Here is a 20,745-nt window from a genome sequence, read left to right on the forward strand (position 1 = left end):
CACGTGCTCCCACACCATGCAATTTGGTCTAGTGTCCAAACGCAAGCCCACGACTCATCTTGCTTGCACATCTCTTACTATTGCTTCTTCCTCTCCTTCCACAGAGCCTATCAACTTCATAGAGGCCTCAAAGTTTAAATAATGACGTGATTCTATGTCTTCTGAGATGGCAGCCTTGTTCAAAAACCAAACATGGTCGTTGGTTCCCTTTAACTCCTCTATGAACATTCTAGGGTGCAAATGAGTCTTTCGCATTAAGAGGAACTCAGTTGGAGCTATTGAACGATATAAAGCTTGCTTAGTTGCAAAAAGATTTCATCAGGTTGAGGGCCAAGATTATCATAAAACATTCAGTCCCGTTGTTAAACCCACCACCATCCGCATTATCCTATCGTTGACAGCTACTTATGGATGTTCGAAATGCATTTCTATATGGTGAGCTTTAAGAGGATGTCTACATGGCTCAACCCCCAGGTTTTGCTCATCCCCAATTCCCTACTCACGTTTGCAAGCTTCACATATCTCTTTATGATTTTAAGCAAGACCCAAGGGCTTGGTACAACAAGCTTCTTCAGTAACTGATGTTTCTTTATTCATCTACTCTCATGGAGATGTGGTTGCTCACCTCTTGGTTTATGTAGATGACATTTTACTCACATGAAACTACATCTCCTTCATTGATTCATTTGTTCGAGCCCTTGGCAGTGCCTTCTCCATAAGAGACCTCGACCCACTTTACTATTTTCTTGGTGTTCTAGTGCATCGCGACAACACTGGCATTTGGCTCTCCCAATCCCAGTTTATTCATGGCATCCTCACCAGGGTTGGTATGCTTCATTGCAAACCTCTCAATACTCTTATGGCAACCAATGTGAAGCTGTAAAAAGGTGACAACTCCGCCTTCGACGACCCGAGTCTTTACAGATAGATTGTTGGTGCTCTTCAATATCTCACCCTTACAAGACCCGACATATCTTTTGTGGTAAATAAAGTGTGCCAGTACATACATCATCCATCGATAAATCAATGGGCTGCTGTAAAGCGCATTCTTCGTTATCTTCAGCACACTAAATTGATGGCAATTTGTTATTTCAAAAGCCTCTAATCTTCAGTTGCAGGCATTCACCGACTCTGACTGGGCTGGCAGATTTATTGATGATCGCAAGTCTACAAGTGGTTATGCTATATACCTAGGTCCAAACAATCTCCTGGTCCTCAATGAAACAACGGACAATGGCTAGATCATCTATGAAGTCTGAGTACAAAGCATTGGCAAATGTTGCTGCTGAACTGACATGGACTCAATCACTGATGTTTGAGCTAGGTATTCAGCTCTCTCGTGCTCCTATTCTCTGGTGTGACAATATAGGTGCTGCGTACCTGTCCCTTAATCCCATTTTTCACTCTCGTACCAAGCATGTAGAGATCGACTTTCATTTTGTAAGAGACAAAGTTGCTAGACTTGATTTACTAATTCAGTTTCTCTCTTCGAAAGATCAAGTAGCAGATGTACTCACGAAGCCATTGTCTACTGCCAGATTCCAATTTCCGAGGGACAAACTCAAGGTGAAAGAGCCACCTTCGGTTTGCCAGGGGGTATTGGACATATCCGATCGTATAAAGGATCACCAGCAACCTCTAGTAGTTAGGACTCCTTTGTTACTTTGTAGCTATCATGCAGCACAATTTGTTCCATCTAGAATACTACTACTGTTATTCCCGCCAATGTTGCTGTATTTGTAAATAATAATTCTGCAAAATATAAGTTAACGTAATGAAACAATAATAAATTCGAGCCCACTGAATTCACAGTGTTTTCTTAAGAAATTTAATCCCCTCCTAGTACCCAAGGTAATGGATTATTTCCTCCCAGGATAAAACGAATAACACACTGGTGTAGCGGTACTTCAAACCCCAGTGTTTCAGCGAACACAAAGTTCGGTAGCAAATCACACTTACAGTTGCTTTGTTTGAAGATAAAACAATGCAGAACGAAGGAGTATAAACTCAGAAAATCATATGGAAATGCTGAGAGGAAGGAGTGCACTGTATAGCAAATTTGTTGAGCGAATTGTGTGTTGTGTGTTGAGTGTCTTTCTTCAACATCTGCTGCACATATATATAGCAGCAAAATATTAAAGAAGACCAAACTTCCACCCTCCATGGTGGAGCAAGCATTACATGTTTGTGGAGCAAGCACTTCATGGTGGGAAGAACATTAGGCGGCTGCCAAATGGTCAATACATGGATTGGAAAATATCCGTTACAAATGCGGATAATCTTATGTTAATATTTACTATTAACAAATAAATTTGGTCCAAAAAATTAATCAATCAATCGATCATTTGACCAAATCCAAATCCAAATCCAAATCCGAATCCGAATCCGAAGCCGAAGCCGAAGCCGAAGCCGAAGCCGAAGCCGAAGCGGTAGCCGAAGCCGAGCCGAGCGAGCGACGACGACGACGGCGCGAGGCTTGCTTTCTTCTTAACTCTTTAAGAGCTACAAGAAGAGCAATTATATATATACCCACCAAAAATATCTTCCTCTTCCAATATGGGATAATGTCTCATTGTCAAGAGGGAAAAACTTAAAATTTTACTCAAATTTTCATTTTCCCTCCATTTCCCATTCACTCTCATTTTAAGAATATTTCATCTTAAAAACAAAAACCTCAACAATCCCCCACATGAATGGGGAATGGCTATATCACGGAAGTATGCATAGAAAAACTGTGTGATTTACAAGTAAGGATTAATCGCATCTGGATAAGTAGGTTTCCCTTTGAACTTTCTGTAGTAAACTTATGTCGGATATACTCGGTCAATCGGTAGATTTGATATCTTTGAACCGTCGATCTTTGGTGTATACCTAGACAACCATAAGTCACACAATCAACCCTTAACCGTCTTTGGTTCTCATTGTTGTGTTCGTTTCAGCCATGAACATCGCCTGGTTTCATAAGTGCGTAGAGAACTGGCCTTACAAAGTTCTCCTTGAAGTGGCTAACACTTCACACTTACATAGGTGATTCCTAAACGTGTCATCCTGTAGATACACTATTTGATATACCCCGTATCAAATTTAGAAATCATTAAAAAGCCTTAATGCTTTATCCTTGGTACTGAACATTGTCTCATCATGAGAACGGACTAAAATTTTATTTGACAATGTTGAACCGTCATTAATGACTTTGTTTGATCTCCTTGAACCTAGATCTTGGGATCTCCAGTCTTCTAGGTAGAGTTACCGCCACAATGACTTGTTCTCGGCCATAGCCCCATTCCCCTTGATGATTTCTCAACTACCTCTCTAGTTAGGCCTTTTGTAAGTGGATCCGACACATTATCACTTGACTTTACATAGTCAATCGTGATAATTCCTCTAGAGAGTAATTGCCTAACGGTTTTATGTCTTCGTCGTATATGACGAGATTTACCGTTATACATAACGCTCCCAGCCCTTCCAATTGCCGCTTGACTATCACAATGTATGCATATTGGTGCCAACGGTTTGGGCCAAAATGGAATGTCTTCCAAGAAATTTCGGAGCCATTCAGCTTCTTCACCGGCTTTATCTAAGGCTATGAATTCAGCCTCCATTGTAGAGCGGGCAATACATGTTTGTTTGGACGACTTCCAAGATACCGCTCCTCCACCAATAGTGAATACATATCCACTCGTGGACTTAGAATCAGTTGAACCGGTGATCCAATTTGCATCACAGTATCCCTCAATCACCGCAGGGAAATTACTGTAGTGCAATTCAAAGTTCTGGGTATGTTCTAAATATCCCAAAACTCGTTTCATTGCCATCCAATGAGATTGGCCTGGATTGCTCGTATATCGACTCAGTTTACTTATAGCACAAGCTATATCTGGTCATGTACAATTCATGATATACATTAAGCATCCCAACACACGAGCATGATTCAATTGTGATATGCTTTGGCCTTTATTCTTTGCTAATGCAAGATTCACGTCAATTGGAGTCTTTGCAACTTTAAAGCCTAAGTGCTTGAATTTTTCAAGTACTGTCTTAATATAATGAGATTGTGACAATGCCAGACCTTGAGGAGTCTTATGGATCTTAATTCCCAGAATTAAATCAGCAACTCCCAAGTCTTTCATATCAAACTTGCTATTGAGCATACACTTAGTAGCATTTATGTTGGCAATGTCATTACTCATCATCAGCATATCATCCATATATAGGCAAACAATGACTATTTGATTTGGAACATTTTTAATGTACACACATTTATCACATTCATTTATCTTAAAACCATTTGACAACATTGTTTGGTCAAATTTCGCATGCCATTGTTTGGGTGCTTGCTTTAGTCCGTAAAGAGACTTAACAAGTCTACATACCTTTTTTTCTTTATCTGGAACCACAAACCCTTCAGGTTGTTCCATGTAAATTTCTTCCTCCAACTCTCCATTTAAGAATGCCGTCTTAACATCCATTTGATGAATTTCAAGACCATACACTGCGGCTAATGCTACCAACATTCGTATGGACGTAATTCTTGTAACTGGAGAGTATGTATCAAAGTAGTCTAGACCTTCTCGTTGTCTATACCCTTTGACTACGAGCCTTGCCTTGAATTTATCAATAGTGCCATCATCTTTGATTTTTCTCTTAAAAATCCATTTAGAACCCAAAGGTTTATTTCCAGGAGGAAGATCAACCAATTCCCATGTATGGTTGTTCAATATGGATTCTATTTCACTATTGACTGCCTCTTTCCAAAACAATGATTCCGAAGAAGTCATAGCTTCTTTAAATGTTTGAGGCTCATTCTCCAATAAGAAAGTCACAAAATCTGGTCCAAATGAAGTAGACGTTCTTTGACGTTTACTGCGTCTTGGATTCTCCTGATTACATGTACTTTATTTTGTTTCTTCCCTAGGTCGTTTAGATCCTTCACCAAACGACTCACATTCCTTTTTATACGGATATATATTTTCAAAGAACTCAGCATTATCTGATTCTATAACCGTATTATTATGAATGTCGGGATTTTTTGATTTATGAACCAGAAATCGATATGCTTTACTATTTGTCGCATATCCTATGAAAACACAATCAACGGTTTTCGGTCCTATCTTTACCCTTTTGGGTTTAGGAACTTGCACTTTTGCCAAATACCCCCACACTTTAAAATAATTCAAGTTGGGCTTCCTTCCTTTCCATTTTTCATATAGAATGGATTGTGTTTTGCTATGGGGCACTCGATTTAATATTCGATTAGCCGTAAGAATGGCTTCCCCCCACAAGTTCTGTGGCAAACCAGAACTTATCAACAACGCATTCATCATCTCCTTTAATGTGCGATTCTTTCTTTCCGCAATCCCATTAGATTGGGGCGTGTAAGGGGCTGTTGTTTGATGAATAATTCCATATTCTAAACATATTTCTTCAAAAGGAGATTCATATTCACCACCCCTATCACTTCTTATCATTTTTACTTTCTTGTTAAGTTGCGTTTCAACTTCATTTTTGTATTGCCTGAATGCGTCTATTGCTTCATCTTTACTATTCAGTAAGTAAACATAGCAATATCGAGTACCATCATCAATAAAAGTTATGAAATACTTCTTTCCACCGCGAGATGGTATTGACTTCATGTCACAAATATCTGTGTGAATTAAGTCTAAAGGATTTGAATTCCTTTCAAGTGACTTATAAGGATGTTTAACATACTTAGATTCCACACATGTTTGACATTTTGATTTTTCACATTCAAACTTGGGTAGTACTTTCAAGTTAATCATTTTCCGCAAGGTTTTATAATTGACATGTCCCAAACGTACATGCCATAAATCATTTGACTCAAGTAAGTAAGAAGAAGCTGAAATATTATTATTATTTTCCACAACCATTACATTTAGGTTGAAAAGGCCCTCGGTGAGGTAACCTTTTCCTACAAATATTTCATTCTTACTAATTACAACCTTGTTTGACACAAAAACGCACTTAAAACCGTGCTTAACAAGAAGTCCAGTAGAGACTAAATTCTTTCTCATTTCGGGAACATGAAGGACATTGTTCAAAGTCATGACCTTGCCAGAAGTCATTTTCAGAAATATCTTTCCATATCCTTCAACTTTTGCTGTTGAAGCATTTCCCATATAAACTGTCTCTCCGGGTTCAGCAAGAGCATAATTAGCAAAAGCCTCTCTAACTGCACAAACATGGCGAGTGGCTCCTGAATCAAACCACCACAGTTTAGGATTTCCCACCAAGTTACATTCAGAAAGCATGGCACACAAGTTATCAACATCATCATGGTTTACTACCATGTTTGCTTGACCTCTTTTCTTGTCTTTCTTCGGAGCACGACACTCCGTAGACTTGTGTCCAGTTTTCCCACAGTTGTAGCAGTTTTCACTGAACCTCTTCTTGCTTGGGTTGTATTTCGGACCAGAAGCCTTCTTCCTCTTTTTGTTAGCTTCAACAATATTTGCTCCCATTATTGTTGAATTTCCACGGCCTCTCCTTTCAGCAGCTTTATTGTCCTCTTTGATTCTCAACCGAACAATGAGATCTTCAAGGGACATTTCCTTTCGTTTGTGTTTCAAATAATTTTTGAAGTCCTTCCACAACGGAGGCAACTTCTCAATCATTGCTGCTACTTGAAATGCTTCGTTGATGACAAGACCTTCAGCAAGTAGATCATGAATAATCACTTGCAATTCCTGGACTTGGGTAATAACAGATTTGCTATCTACCATTTTGTAGTCCAAAAATTTTGCGGCAACGAATTTCTTCATCCCGGCATCTTCAGTTTTATATTTCTTTTCAAGCACATTCCACAATTCTTTTGAGGTCTCCACGCTACTGTATACATTATACAGATTATTATCCAGTCCGCTAAGAATATAATTCTTGCATAAAAAATTAGAATGCTTCCACGCTTCAATCACGAGAAAGCGTTCATTCTCTGGAGTTTTATCTGGTAGATCAGGAACATCTTCCTTGATGAACTTCTGTAGACATAACGTAGTTAGATAGAAGAACATCTTCTGCTGCCAGCGCTTGAAATCAATCCCGGAAAATTTTCCGGGTTTTTCTGCCGGTGCCAATGCCGGTGTTCGGCTTGTCGATGCGTTGGCAGTTACCATCGGCACAGCTTGGTTTTCGCTTTCAGTCATCATTTTTTACTGTAAAAGAATGACACAAACAAATGTTTAATACACGTTTTCAAACTGGAGTAAAAATCACGTAAATTTTAATATCCAACAAAACGCCACGAAGGCTTAACTCTCCAAAACGGGAGTACACATCCACAAAGGTTTTAGTTTGCAGAATAATAAGAATAACATAAATACAGAAATTAATATTAAATTCCTTAAGATTGTTATTCCCGCCAATATTGCTGTATTTGTAAATAATAATTCTGCAAAATATAAGTTAACGTAATGAAACAATAATAAATTCGAGCCCACTGAATTCACAGTGTTTCCTTAAGGAATTTAATCCCCTCCTAGTACCCAAGGTAATGGATTATTTCCTCCCAGGATAGAACGAATAACACACTAGTGTAGCGGTACTTCAAACCCCAGTGTTTCAGCGAACACAAAGTTCGGTAGCAAATCACACTTACAGTTGCTTTGTTTGAAGTTAAAAACAATGCAGAACGAAGGAGTATAAACTCAGAAAATCGTATGGAAATGCTGAGAGGAAGGAGTGCAATGTATAGCAAATTTGTTGAGCGAATTGTGTGTTGTGTGTTGAGTGTCTTTCTTCAACATCTGCTGCACATATATATAGCAGCAAAATGTTGAAGAAGACCAAACGTCCACCCTCCATGGTGGAGCAAGCATTACATGTTTGTGGAGCAAGCACTTCATGTTTGTGGAGCAAGCACTTCATGGTGGGAAGAGCATTAGGCGGCTGCCAAATGGTCAATACACGGATTGGAAAATATCCGTTACAAATACGGATAATATTACGTTAATGCCGTAGCCGTAGCCGTAGCCGAGCCGAGCGACGACGACGACGGCGCGAGGCTTGCTTTCTTCTTAACTCTTTAAGAGCTACAAGAAGAGCAATTATATATATACCCACCAAAAATGTCTTCCTCTTCCAATATGGGACAATGTCTCATTGTCAAGAGGGAAACTTAAAATTTTACTCAAAATTTTATTTTCCCTCCATTTCCCATTCACTCTCATTTTAAGAATATTTCATCTTAAAAACAAAAATCTCAATAACTACTGTGTTGTATTATAAATATTGTTGTATCATTGTATTTGGAAGTGAATGAAGAACCCAACTAACATTAGTCTAATAGGAGGGAGTAGTTATTAAAGTACTTTGGGTGCCTCTTGAAGTCGTATTTCACTCTTTACCAGATTATCATTTCCTGAAAGTGTTTGGGTGCCTCTGTTTTCCATACCTGCGCCCCTATAATCGACATAAAATGAATTTTAGGAGTCAACCTTGTGTGTTCTTAGGGTACAGTCCATCACATCATGGTTATCAATGTCTTGATACATGCTCTAGCAGATTATATATTGCACGATATGTTCGTTTTGATGAAACTCAATTTTCCTTTTCTAACAAGTCTATTCTTGGGCCACCACCTTCTACAAATGCGCAACCATGGGTTTCAGCTCCTATCACCGTACCCATTTCTCCACCTTTCCGGTCTAGGATTGCTTCACCCCATATGTCGTAAGAGGCGAATTCAAGATTTAAATTCTATGTGTTCAATTTTTAAGATTTTTAATATTTAACCCATTAAATATTTAAAGTTATGGGTTCAAATCTATTTATTTGTAATTTTAATAAATTTTTACACATAAATTTCAACTCCGCGTTGAAAATTATGGGTTCAATTGAACCCGCAACTCTCACTGGATCCGCCTCTGCCATGTCGTCCATCAACTTCCCAGCAGTTACAAGCAAACCTTCTTCTCATCCAGCTTCTCCGGTATTGAGCTCATCATCGCCTCAATTTTTTGTCTCACCAAGTTCAAATTTACCGGCTAACAATGTTAACCCAACTCATGGTGATAATCCTAATTCTCGTGCTCCCACACCATGCAATTACGTCTAGTGTCCAAACGCAAGCCCACGACTCATCTTTCTTGCACATCTCTTACTATTGCTTCTTCCCCTTCTTCCACAGAGCCTATCAACTTCACAGAGGCCTCAAAGTTTAAAGAATGACGTGATGCTATGTCTTCTGAGATGACAACCTTGTTCAAAAACCAAACATGGTCGTTGGTTCCCTTTAATTCCTCTATGAACATTCTAGGGTGCAAATGAGTCTTTCGCATTATAAGGAACTCAGTTGGAGCTATTGAACGATATAAAGCTCGCTTAGTTGCAAAAGGATTTCATTAGGTTTAGGGCCAAGATTATCATGAAACATTCAGTCCCGTTGTTAAACCCACCACCATCCGCATTATCATATCGCTGGCAGCTACTTATAGATGTTCAATTGGATTTTCAAAATGCATTTCTATATATTGAGCTTCAAGAGGATGTCTACATGGCTCAACCCCCAGGTTTTGTTCATCCCCAATTCCCTACTCACGTTTGCAAGCTTCACATATCTCTTTATGATTTTAAGCAAGACCCAAGGGCTTGGTACAACAAGCTTCTTCAGTAACTGATGTTTCTTTATTCATCTACTCTCATGGAGATGTGGTTGCTCACCAATTGGTTTATGTAGATGACATTGTACTCACATGAAACTACATCTCCTTCATTGATTCATTTGTTCGAGCCCTTGGCAGTGCCTTCTCCATAAGAGACCTCGGCCCACTTCACTATTTTCTTGGTGTTCAAGTGCATCGCGACAATACTGGCATTTGGCTCTCCCAATCCCAGTTTATTCATGGCATCCTCACCAGGGTTGGTATGCTTCATTGCAAACCTCTCAATACTCTTATGGCAACCAATGTGAAGCTGTAAAAAGGTGACAACTCCGCCTTCGACGACCCGAGTCTTTACAGATAGATTGTTGGTGCTCTTCAATATCTCACCCTTACAAGACCCGACATATCTTTTGTGGTGAATAAAGTGTGCCAGTACATGCATCATCCATCGATAAATCAATGGGCTGCTGTAAAGCGCATTCTTCGTTATCTTCAGCACACTAAATTGATGGCAATTTGTTATTTCAAAAGCCTCTAATCTTCAGTTGCAGGCATTCACCGACTCTGACTGGGCTGGCAGATTTATTGATGATCGCAAGTCTACAAGTGGTTATGCTATATACCTAGGTCCAAACAATCTCCTGGTCCTCAATGAAACAACGGACAATGGCTAGATCATCTATGAAGTCTGAGTACAAAGCATTGGCAAATGTTGCTGCTGAACTGACATGGACTCAATCACTGATGTTTGAGCTAGGTATTCAGCTCTCTCGTGCTCCTATTCTCTGGTGTGACAATATAGGTGCTGCGTACCTGTCCCTTAATCCCATTTTTCACTCTCGTACCAAGCATGTAGAGATCGACTTTCATTTTGTAAGAGACAAAGTTGCTAGACTTGATTTACTAATTCAGTTTCTCTCTTCGAAAGATCAAGTAGCAGATGTACTCACGAAGCCATTGTCTACTGCCAGATTCCAATTTCCGAGGGACAAACTCAAGGTGAAAGAGCCACCTTCGGTTTGCCAGGGGGTATTGGACATATCCGATCGTATAAAGGATCACCAGCAACCTCTAGTAGTTAGGACTCCTTTGTTACTTTGTAGCTATCATGCAGCACAATTTGTTCCATCTAGAATACTACTACTGTGTTGTATTATAAATATTGTTGTATCATTGTATTTGAAAGTGAATGAAGAGCTCCAGTTATTAACCCCACTAACATTAGTCTAATAGGAGGGAGTAGTTATTAAAGTACTTTAGTTAGTTTTCGTTTTTCTTTTTCTGTAAAAATAATACTGATATTGGATATATACCGAATAGAATGGGAGAATGATATATAGATGGATTAGAAATACAAGAATAAGGGCATGCCAAAACACAAATATCCCTTTACGTCTTCTTTTATTAACTCTCAGGTCGTTCTCAGGCAATTTATATTTTTACTGTCGATTCTCTCATTTCGTAGCAAAAGAAAAACCAAAAGGAATAAGAGGGACACTATAGTCCATAAGTGTGAGTAATGTAATGATAGTGGAGGCGTCAACTTGTTAACAACAAGACAGATTCATAAATCAATCATCTTCAAAAACTCTTCTCATTATTATAACAAAGACCAGATATGACAAGGAGATAACATTTTATCACTACACATGTCACTTCATAAATGGCCATTACGGGATCGAACTAATGACCTTTTATAGTTTTTGAATCATTGAATACTAAGTTATGTTTTTGAGTTAGGTGAGAATTCAAAACATAATATATAGAGGTAAAAAAAATAAATTTTGTCTTATATATGAAATATAATTTTTTGACGATGGAGTTTGAAATACAAAAAATATTATATTATACAAATAGCGTAAAAATAATTTGATTTTTCATATTGTTGAATTCTCTTTGATACAAGAAAAAGTCTAGTAAAATGACAAAGGAATCCAAAAATTAAGTCATAGGTTCAAATCTCATGCATGTGGTCTTTGTTTTTTTTAAAAATCTTTTATACAAAGTTCTCACTTGGCCACGAGACTTATATGGATCATTGCGGATGAAACACAAGAAATGTTTATAGGATTAATATTCATTTCCTCATGTTTCCATGTCCATCCACCCTTCTCTAGCTTTGAAGATCCTCCTCTAATTAATTGATATGTACAACCCAATATTGTGCTAGGATTTTCAGTTTCCCCGATTTCAACTTTTTTTTTTCCTTTTTCTTTTTCTTTTCCTCTCAGTTATTAATTCTCATATAGGGAATTGGAAGAGGGACCTTTGGAAAATGCATTGGCTCCATCTATCTATATATTAATATATCTATATATAAATATAAAGTTGGTGATGGAGAAGGTGATGTGATATGCTTCTCTAATCAGTATGACAATTTATCCTTTTTTTTCCTCAGAATTTTGAACTTTTTCCTTATTTTCTGACATAAAAATTGCAAAAAGAAATCTTTATACTAATTATTATTCCATTTATTTCTTTTCATCAAAGACCATTTCATCTTTCTTACTTCCGTTTTCCTTATCCTCATTATTACTCCATTTATTCTTTTTCGTCAAATCCCTCTTTCTTCCTTTCTTTTCTTCCATCAGGATTTGTATTTATCTTTCACCTCAACTTCCTTCTCCTTTTGCTCTTTTCCTTCCGATAAAATTTATCCGCTCTTCCCATTCTTCAAAATCAGTTAATACATCATAATAATTTAATTAATGTGATATTTCCGTTACATCATAATGATTCAATAACGTAGTTTTTCTGTTACTAAAACTCTTTGGAAAAATAAATTTTACTATGAGATCTCTCACATCTATATAAAGGTTTTCACCTAACAGGAGATGTAGTTGTAAACTAGAAGGAAATTTTTTTCCAGAGTTTTCAAGAGATTGAAAATGAAGAGTCGAAGTCAGATCTGGCGAAGAACGAAGAGTAATATGTGTTGAGGGTCAACAAAGTTTGTTTTTTCTTTGCAAAGAAGTATTCACTTTTTATAATTTAATTTATTACTTCTAAATAATTTTTAAATTATAAGTGCACTGAAATTTCATGTTGAGCAAGTTTTTTCTACTATTTGTGCTTAAACTGCTCACACAAATATTATATGAACAGAAAAGAATCATTTGATACCACAATAGGAATGAGTGTACCACTACTAAAAAAACAGTTGTTTTCTGACGCAACAGTACCGACGGACTTTTTTTGTCGCTATTCCGAGGGACTTTTTGATGGAATCCCTCAGTACTTTTGAACTTTTTAATTTCATATAAAAAAAAAATAATCGACGGACAATTCTCGGTAAATAATGATACTTTGACAGGTCAAAATTTAATTGGTTGTACCGATGCACTCCGTCGGTAATTTACCGATGAACTCCCTCGGATCATTTTGTATTTATATTTTTGAATTTTTTTTTAGATACCGACGGTGTCTCTCGGTGCTTTTAAACATAATAAATGAAAAAGGAAATATAGTTATAGACGTCCTCAATCGCTATTGCATTTACATAATATTTTGAATTTTGTTCTTACAGTACCGATGGACTTCCGTTGGTAATTTAAATATATAATCTTATACATAATTATTTTATATTTTTTATTACACCATACCGAGGGAGGCCATCGACAAGTCCCTCGGTAAGTATTTACTTAATTATCTTAATGGTTGATTAGCCTATTTATTGAAATTTACACTAAATGGAGGTAACTACACTATTTAAAAATATATTAGTAGCAATTAGCTTTGTAATTTATAATTACACAAAGTAAAAGTGAATTTGTAGTATCCTTAACTACATTGATTAACCTATACACAGGGGTGGCCCAACCAATTTTGTGACCTAAAGCCAAGCTTTATGAGGGGCCTTAACTTTATTTTTAAAAATATTTTTTATTTGATGTCTATTTTTCTAGCTTCTTTTTAGATGCAAAGTTATTAATAATATTTTTATAATCAATTTCTCTTAATAAGTCTTTCTCAATTAACAATATAGCTAATCTATTTAACCTCTCTTGAGATAATGTTGATCTTAAGGTAAGATTTTATCAATTTTAATTTTGAAAAATTTCTTTTCGCCGAAGCAACGATAACATGAGTTATTAAGATTATTCTATAAGCAATATAGGCATTTGGAAAAGAATTATTTTTTTATTTGATTGAGTATATCAATTAAATTATTATCTTCTAATTGTACTATTTTTCTTAACATTTTTAATTCAGAAAATAAATCTAAACCATCAATATCAGATTGAGTATTATGCTTCAAGGAACATTCAAGATTAAGGCAATATTTTTTCGAATTTTCATCATCTAGTGATCTCAGTATTTTACGTTAAGAGAAAACCAAAATTATTTGCATATGCTTCAAATTGTTCAGATCTATTTTGAAGTGAAAAATAACTTTGTCTGCTATGTATAAAAGTAATCAACTCTAAAGGACACTTCGAGAGATTTTGAGATTTCATTATCAACATTCTCATCTAAGTGTTTCTTCCTATTTATCATATGTTTCTTACGAAATTCGAATTCGATATTCATTTTAAATTCAATTTTCTTGACAGAAATCATAGCTGTTGCAAATATTTCTTCTCTATATTTGTTAAAGAAAGAAATCAATCTTTTTCATACACATTTTTTTTTAAAACTTATATTTAGCATATTAGGTGTAACAAAAAACGGCCCCCCTACAAATATGGGGCCTAAAGCAGTTGCTTTACTAGCTTTAGGGAAGGGCCACCCCTGCTTATACATTAATAATTACACACTAAGAATAGGTGTATTAGTCATTTTCGTAAGAAATATTAGTGATGATTTTTCTTATAAATTGATAATTACTTTAAGTAAAAGTGTATTAATGGTGTCCTTAAGTAACACTAATAATTGATTATCATACACATTGATAATATACTAAGCAAAAGTGTATTAGTTGTATTTAGCTTGTAGATTGATAATTACACGAAGTATAAGTATATTAATAATATATATGTAAGTAATATGTTGCTCAAAACTTAACCGAAGTTTATCCCGCTTGGTATGTACGGTAGTCGATATTCCCTAGTTGAAGTTTATGAAGTTAGGTGCTGAATTATTCAATTCTAACTCTTCGTGTATTATTTTCACTTCTCTTTTGTGGATTACAAGGTATTGGGACATCCGCCACCGTATAAAATGAGGACCTTGAGGAGATGCGGTGAACGATTCAACAACTTTTTAGGAATTATGTGGATGAACGAGAAAAAAGAAAGCATGAAGAGAAGATTAGAGACGCACTTAGGAATGACATCGGCTCCCTCAAGGCTTAAGTGAACTACTTAATTGGCCTGCCCCGCTCTTCGCCAAAAAGTCACATTTATGAAGATGATGAAGAAGATGAGGGGGAATCTGAAGACGAGGAGTGATTTTATGTTTGGTTGGATTTTTGTTTAGTTGGATGTTAACTTTGAATGTTACATTTTGAAGTTTGGTTGGATAGTTTTGATGTTTGATGAGATAATTTGGATGTTTGGATAGTTTATAAAGTTTTGTTGTTGTTAAGTTGAGTTTTATTATGGTTTCAATTTTGTTTCTATTGTAATATTCTGGCTGGCAGGTCTATTGTAATATTCTGGCTGGCAGGTGGTACAGCAAAAAATAGGCACACCGTGGCAAAAATATACTAGATTTACCGAGGGACTTACCGACAGAGTCCGTCGGAACAATTATTCATTTTCAATACAGAATTCTTAATTAGCGAGGGAGTCCGTCGATAGACTTGAACCAAATTTTCAAATTTTGTTGAAAATACCGACGGATATCCATCGGAATATGACTTTATTCATATTTTTAATTTTTAAATTACTAAATTAAAATTCTAAACTTACTGATGGTATCCGTCGGTATTATTAAATTATTATTTTAATTTACCGATGGATATCCATCGGAATTGATATTATTAATATTATATTATTTTATAATATACCGACGGATATCCGTCGGTAAGTAAAATTATTTGACCAACTACTGTCAGAAATGTACCGATGATTTTCCGATGGGGTCCATCGGTAATTACCTTCCTCAATGCCCTCCTTTATATTAAATGTTTGTGAATCTCATTTAATTTATATTAATATAAAGGAGGGCATTGGGGAATGCATATTAATGTTTGTGAATCTCAATTATGGTCAAATGCCCTCCTTTATATTACTAGTAAATACATTTTAATCTGTAATTTAAATAAATACATAAGAGTCAAAAAAGGCAAAAATATTGAGATTCACAAACATTTACACATCAAACAAATACTATCCTTTTTTGGCTTTGATATTGATTCATATTGTTCTCTTACCAATCACTCCCCATTCAAATTAGGGTTTGTATTCATTCCTTTTACAACTAATTTAAATATGCATTTGCTTATTTTTCCAATTTGTATCACGATATACCACGTATCCTTAGAACTACGTATAAATTCAACTATATACATTTTTCGGGTAAATACTTTGGCGTCCACCATGGGGCTAAGGATAATAATGGTTATTTGGTACGAATCTCTGTAAAATATACTATTTTACACTTGCTCTTGGAAGTATCTTTGATTTCAGGTTAAAAACGACTAACTCTCAATTAATGGCCCTACCTATCGACAACGAAGCTGGCCTTCAAGATGAGAATAACAACCTGACGCCCGTGGATGAAAGGCCACTCGTGGACCCCGTTAGAACTCGGGCCGTAGATCCAATTGACGTTAATTCACATGTGGCCAGTGAGGCAAACCAACGTTCTGACCCCGAAAATAGCATTCACAGTGGAACTCGATCTGCAGTTCGAAATACCCAAAATGTTGGAGAAGACGGGATCAGCCTGCGTATGATTTTTGAAATATTGCAAGCTCAATAGGTAGTGATAGATCAGTTGTTGTCACGACCCAAACCTAACCCGTCGTGATGGCGCCTATCGTGGTACTAGGCAAGCTGACCTTTCCAAAATACTTTCAAAATTTAACAGAAATGAATTAAGACATTTAAAATAACCAGAGTTTTTCATTAAACGGGGGTAAAACCCAATTAAAACATAAGTGCGAAAAAATAGCCCGACATCGGAGTGTCACTAAGTCACGAGCATCTAACAACCAATCTAGAAAATAGAGTCTACTACAGTCTGTGCTGTCGTGCCCCTTTCTTTCTCGTGAAATCGAATTTCGACACGTGACAACTTCTTTTAAAGGAAGGGGTGTTAAAAGAGAGAGTCGCCACCTAACGGATTTAAGGTGCGTTATGGCACTTATTTGTAGATAACTCTGGTTTAACCAGTTGCGTCACCAAAGATCGGGTAAGGGCTCAAATTACCTTGAGGAGAAGGTGTTAGGCACTCCTCGAGGTCCACAACGGTGGGTCCCGGCCGAACTCGAATTATATGATTTAGTCTAAGCAAGAAGAAGAGACAAAATTAGGCAAATAAAATAGAATGATTGACTTTAAAACAAAGGTGGGGGGTCCTAAGATTTTTTTAGCCTAAAGGATCACCCCGCGCAATATAAATAATACTTCGTAACTCCCTCAAGATGGAGTGTTACTCATATTATTCACCGGGCACAAACTATCATCTCTACCCGATTACTATCTTTAAGTTATTTACCTAAAGCGCACTAGTCAATTCTAGTCGTACTCTATGCGTGCACTACCCGTCCCATGCCTATGGTCCAGGAGGCATTTGGACCTCTATTTCAGGATGGTTCTAAACTTTAAATTAGGTTGTTCAAAAGAGAATATACTAGGCGACAAGCAAAATATTTAGGACTTTCATGTATAGGCAAACAAGGGCTCAAGTTGGCCTCCGCACTTAGGCAACAAATGCACGCGAATTAATTAACATTGACAGTTGCAGATTTTAATAAGTTAAGGTCGTAGAACCCTATACGAAGGATCTCTATGTGATTCTGGATTTTATAAGCGGGCAACTTCATGTGTAAACGCCTTTCTTTTAATACAATTTCTAAAGCCTATATAGTTGCCTACTGATTATAAGCATAAGAGATTAAACCTATAAGCATGATTTCTAGGTGATTCGCGCAGTAACTAACAATGGTAATCACAAGAATATGCCCAGAATTGCTTAATCGAGTCCTATAGGCATGATTTCTAATAATGGTTAAAAGAAACGAGCAGGACAATAATCAAGACTGATTCAGACCCTATAGGCATGATTTCTATAATTAAAACTAGTTTTTTAGATCCTATAGGTGTGAAATCTAATTTGTAGATTAAGCCGTATGTAAACAGAATCCTATGCGCACATTGAGATATTAATCATTCAATACCCTATAGGCATGGTTTCTAACAGGTAAAAGTAGAACACATTTGGACCAAATAGAGAACCTATATGCAAGATTTCTAACACACATTTGAGCAAGATAGGATACTTATAGGCAATATTTCTATAATAACTGTAAAGTAACACATTTTGAGAAAAATAGAATACCTATAGGCATGATCTCTAACACATGACAGCGGAACATGTTTGAACATAATAACACATTTGAGCTAAGTGATGAACCTATAGGCAAGATTTGAGCTAAGTGATTCTAAGGTGCGCACGTACTCACGGCTATTCCTTGTTCCTGTATCAAAAGGAAAATTGTGAGTTTTACGGGGAGGTCGGTTTGTGTCTCCTCCTTCTTGCTTTGCTTTGCTCTGCATTGAAATCCTACTCGAGTTACCATAGGTAGCATCTGGCTAAAAATAAAGCTTTGCAAAAAATATGTGTGAATAGTTATTTAAAACACAGTAATATTAAATAAATTAGATGAACCCGTAACCGTGACATTATCAGAGACATTGCGACCTTCTTGCCCCCCTCAAAATTCTACCCCAGTTATTCAGACGATTTTCTGGATATTCCGCACACGGTGCCGTTGGTTGAGCTTGCCCCGAAATTTTGAGGGTCCTCCTCAAAATTCTGCCCCAGTTTCTGATTGTGGGAAAAATGAGAATTTTATTGAATTGTAACCGAACCCACAGGGCTGCCTACGTATCCCCTCTTGAACGGGAATAAGGTCAAGCGTAGTTCAGTTACATCAAATGCAGAAATGTAAAAATCCTAAACATAGTATCTATTGACCGCGTCTGAGTTGATAGGTTTTGGCTAAATCTCTCCATCCATTTCTGCAAGTATAAGTGCTCCTCCTGTTAGTACTCGATGAGACCTTGACAATTGGGTGAAAATTTTCCTTTGGCTTCATCTTGATGCGGGAAGATCCGCTTCAGTACCAGCTGCCCCAGTGCAAACTGTCTAGGTTTGACCCTTTTGTTGAAAGCTCTGGACATCCTATTCCGATAGAGTTGACTATGACATACTGCATTCATTCTTTTCCTATCAATGAGAGCTAATTGTTCATAGCGGCTTATTATCCATTCTGCATCACTGAGTTCAGCTTCTTGTATAATTCTTAAAGAAGGAATTTCAACCTCAGCGGGAATGACAACTTCAGTACCGTAGACCAATAGGTAAGGAGTTGCCCCAGTTGATGTGCGAACCGTGGTACGATACTCGAGTAGAGAAAATGGTAGCTTCTCGTGCCATTGTTTGTAATTATCTACCATTTTCCTCAGTATCTTCTTGATGTTCTTGTTGGCGGCTTCTACAACTCCGTTCATTTGCAGTCTGTATGCCGTGGAGTTCCTATGCTTGATCTTGAACGTTTCACACATGGCTTTGATCAAATCACTGTTTAAATTGGCGGCGTTGTCAGTAATGATTGACTGAATCACTATCCTCATATTGCGTTGTCTCATTACATGTCACAGTCGTAGGTTCATCGGGATAGGTACTAATAATGCTGAAAACAAAAATGTAAAAATAATAATAAATACGAAAAGTAGTAATGCACTAAAAAAAATCTTAAAAACGTCAACAAGTGAGGCTTTATAGCTCGAGAAATTATTTCAAAATAGAATACTAAAAAATGTCTCAAATGCTCAAAACTATTTTTAAAAGTAATTCATGCTAATTTGCCAGGCTACCCAGGAACTCGACGGGCCCGGGATGGTGCAGCGGTCTAGTTCTTGAAAAGATGCCAGTATGCACGAACCAACCTTTGGGAATGGGAATAATCAAAAGAAAGAAAAAGCAAAAGGTTACAAAGTTAGTAAGGAATATTAAAAGAGTGTTTGCGATATTAAAACATGTTTCACAAAGTCATGCAATAATTCGCGTCCTAATTTGGGGACCTCATCGTGCATGAGGTAGGCCTAGCGACATATAGCTTTGAAGAAAACTCAATGCCAATAATTGAATCATTTCATTAATATGATAAATAAACCAAATCTCTACTAAAACGACAATAATTATAAAGAGTCACTAGTGGAATTTGCCTTACTACAATCAAATTCTAAAACGAATCTAGAAACATCACCCCTAATCTACTTGGTCCCAGAGGGACCTTCTCCAAGCTTGGCTTTCTTAGCCCCATCAATTAGATTCCCCAGGTTGTGCATGTCCAATAGCAGATACGCCCTTTCTGGATGTCCTCCTTCATTTCCCTCTACGTTCTGACAATCCGAGACCCTTTTCCTCATCTTTCCCTCAAGTTCCATCAAACCCTGCTCCAAATACTCCAACCTTTCTGTTGATTTAGTAGCGATTCCCCTCCATTCATTGATTGCTTCCATGTCCACTTTATGTTGTTCCAAATGCCTGGCCTCAGATTCAAAGACCCTTTTGCGCAACCTCCTGTATTTGACTTGCGCTTTAGCATCGTCGTCTATGACCCTATTCCTCAAATCAACCCTAGCTTGACCTCTCCTGCTATGTCATCGACCAACCATGATGTGTAGAAGTACACATGGCCGGCATGATACCTGTCTGGATCGATGGTATCTTTCTCCATAATAATCTTTTGATGCCACATGTGCTGTGCCTTGAACTTGAATGGAATGACATTCCCTTGGAAATCTGCTTTATAATGAACCATTTTGGAAACTCATGGTATAACCTGTTTTCTCCCAGCTTGCCTCATGACTCTGATACGAGCATAAGGATAAATACCTCTTAATCCGATTAGCAATAGATGAGGAACATCTCTTGACCTGATGATGAATTCGCTAGTAGGGAACCACTCGAACATCCAATGGACCTTGTCGTCAGTCAAATTGCTAAAGAA

At 37.0% G+C, this 20,745-nt stretch overlaps 1 long non-coding RNA gene across 1 annotated transcript in view; it reads left to right on the forward strand.

Moving 5' to 3' along the window:
- Positions 1-15,154, forward strand: part of LOC117274776 (uncharacterized) — a 72,856-nt gene extending 57,702 nt beyond the window's left edge. The window contains exon 2 of the long non-coding RNA XR_011408062.1: positions 15,099-15,154. This is a non-coding gene — a long non-coding RNA (uncharacterized lncRNA). The remainder of the gene's footprint in view (positions 1-15,098) is intronic.
- The last annotated feature ends 5,591 nt before the right edge of the window (positions 15,155-20,745 follow it).

This window comes from Nicotiana tomentosiformis, chromosome 5, assembly GCF_000390325.3.
Source record: "Nicotiana tomentosiformis chromosome 5, ASM39032v3, whole genome shotgun sequence".
Classification (NCBI taxonomy): domain Eukaryota; kingdom Viridiplantae; phylum Streptophyta; class Magnoliopsida; order Solanales; family Solanaceae; genus Nicotiana; species Nicotiana tomentosiformis.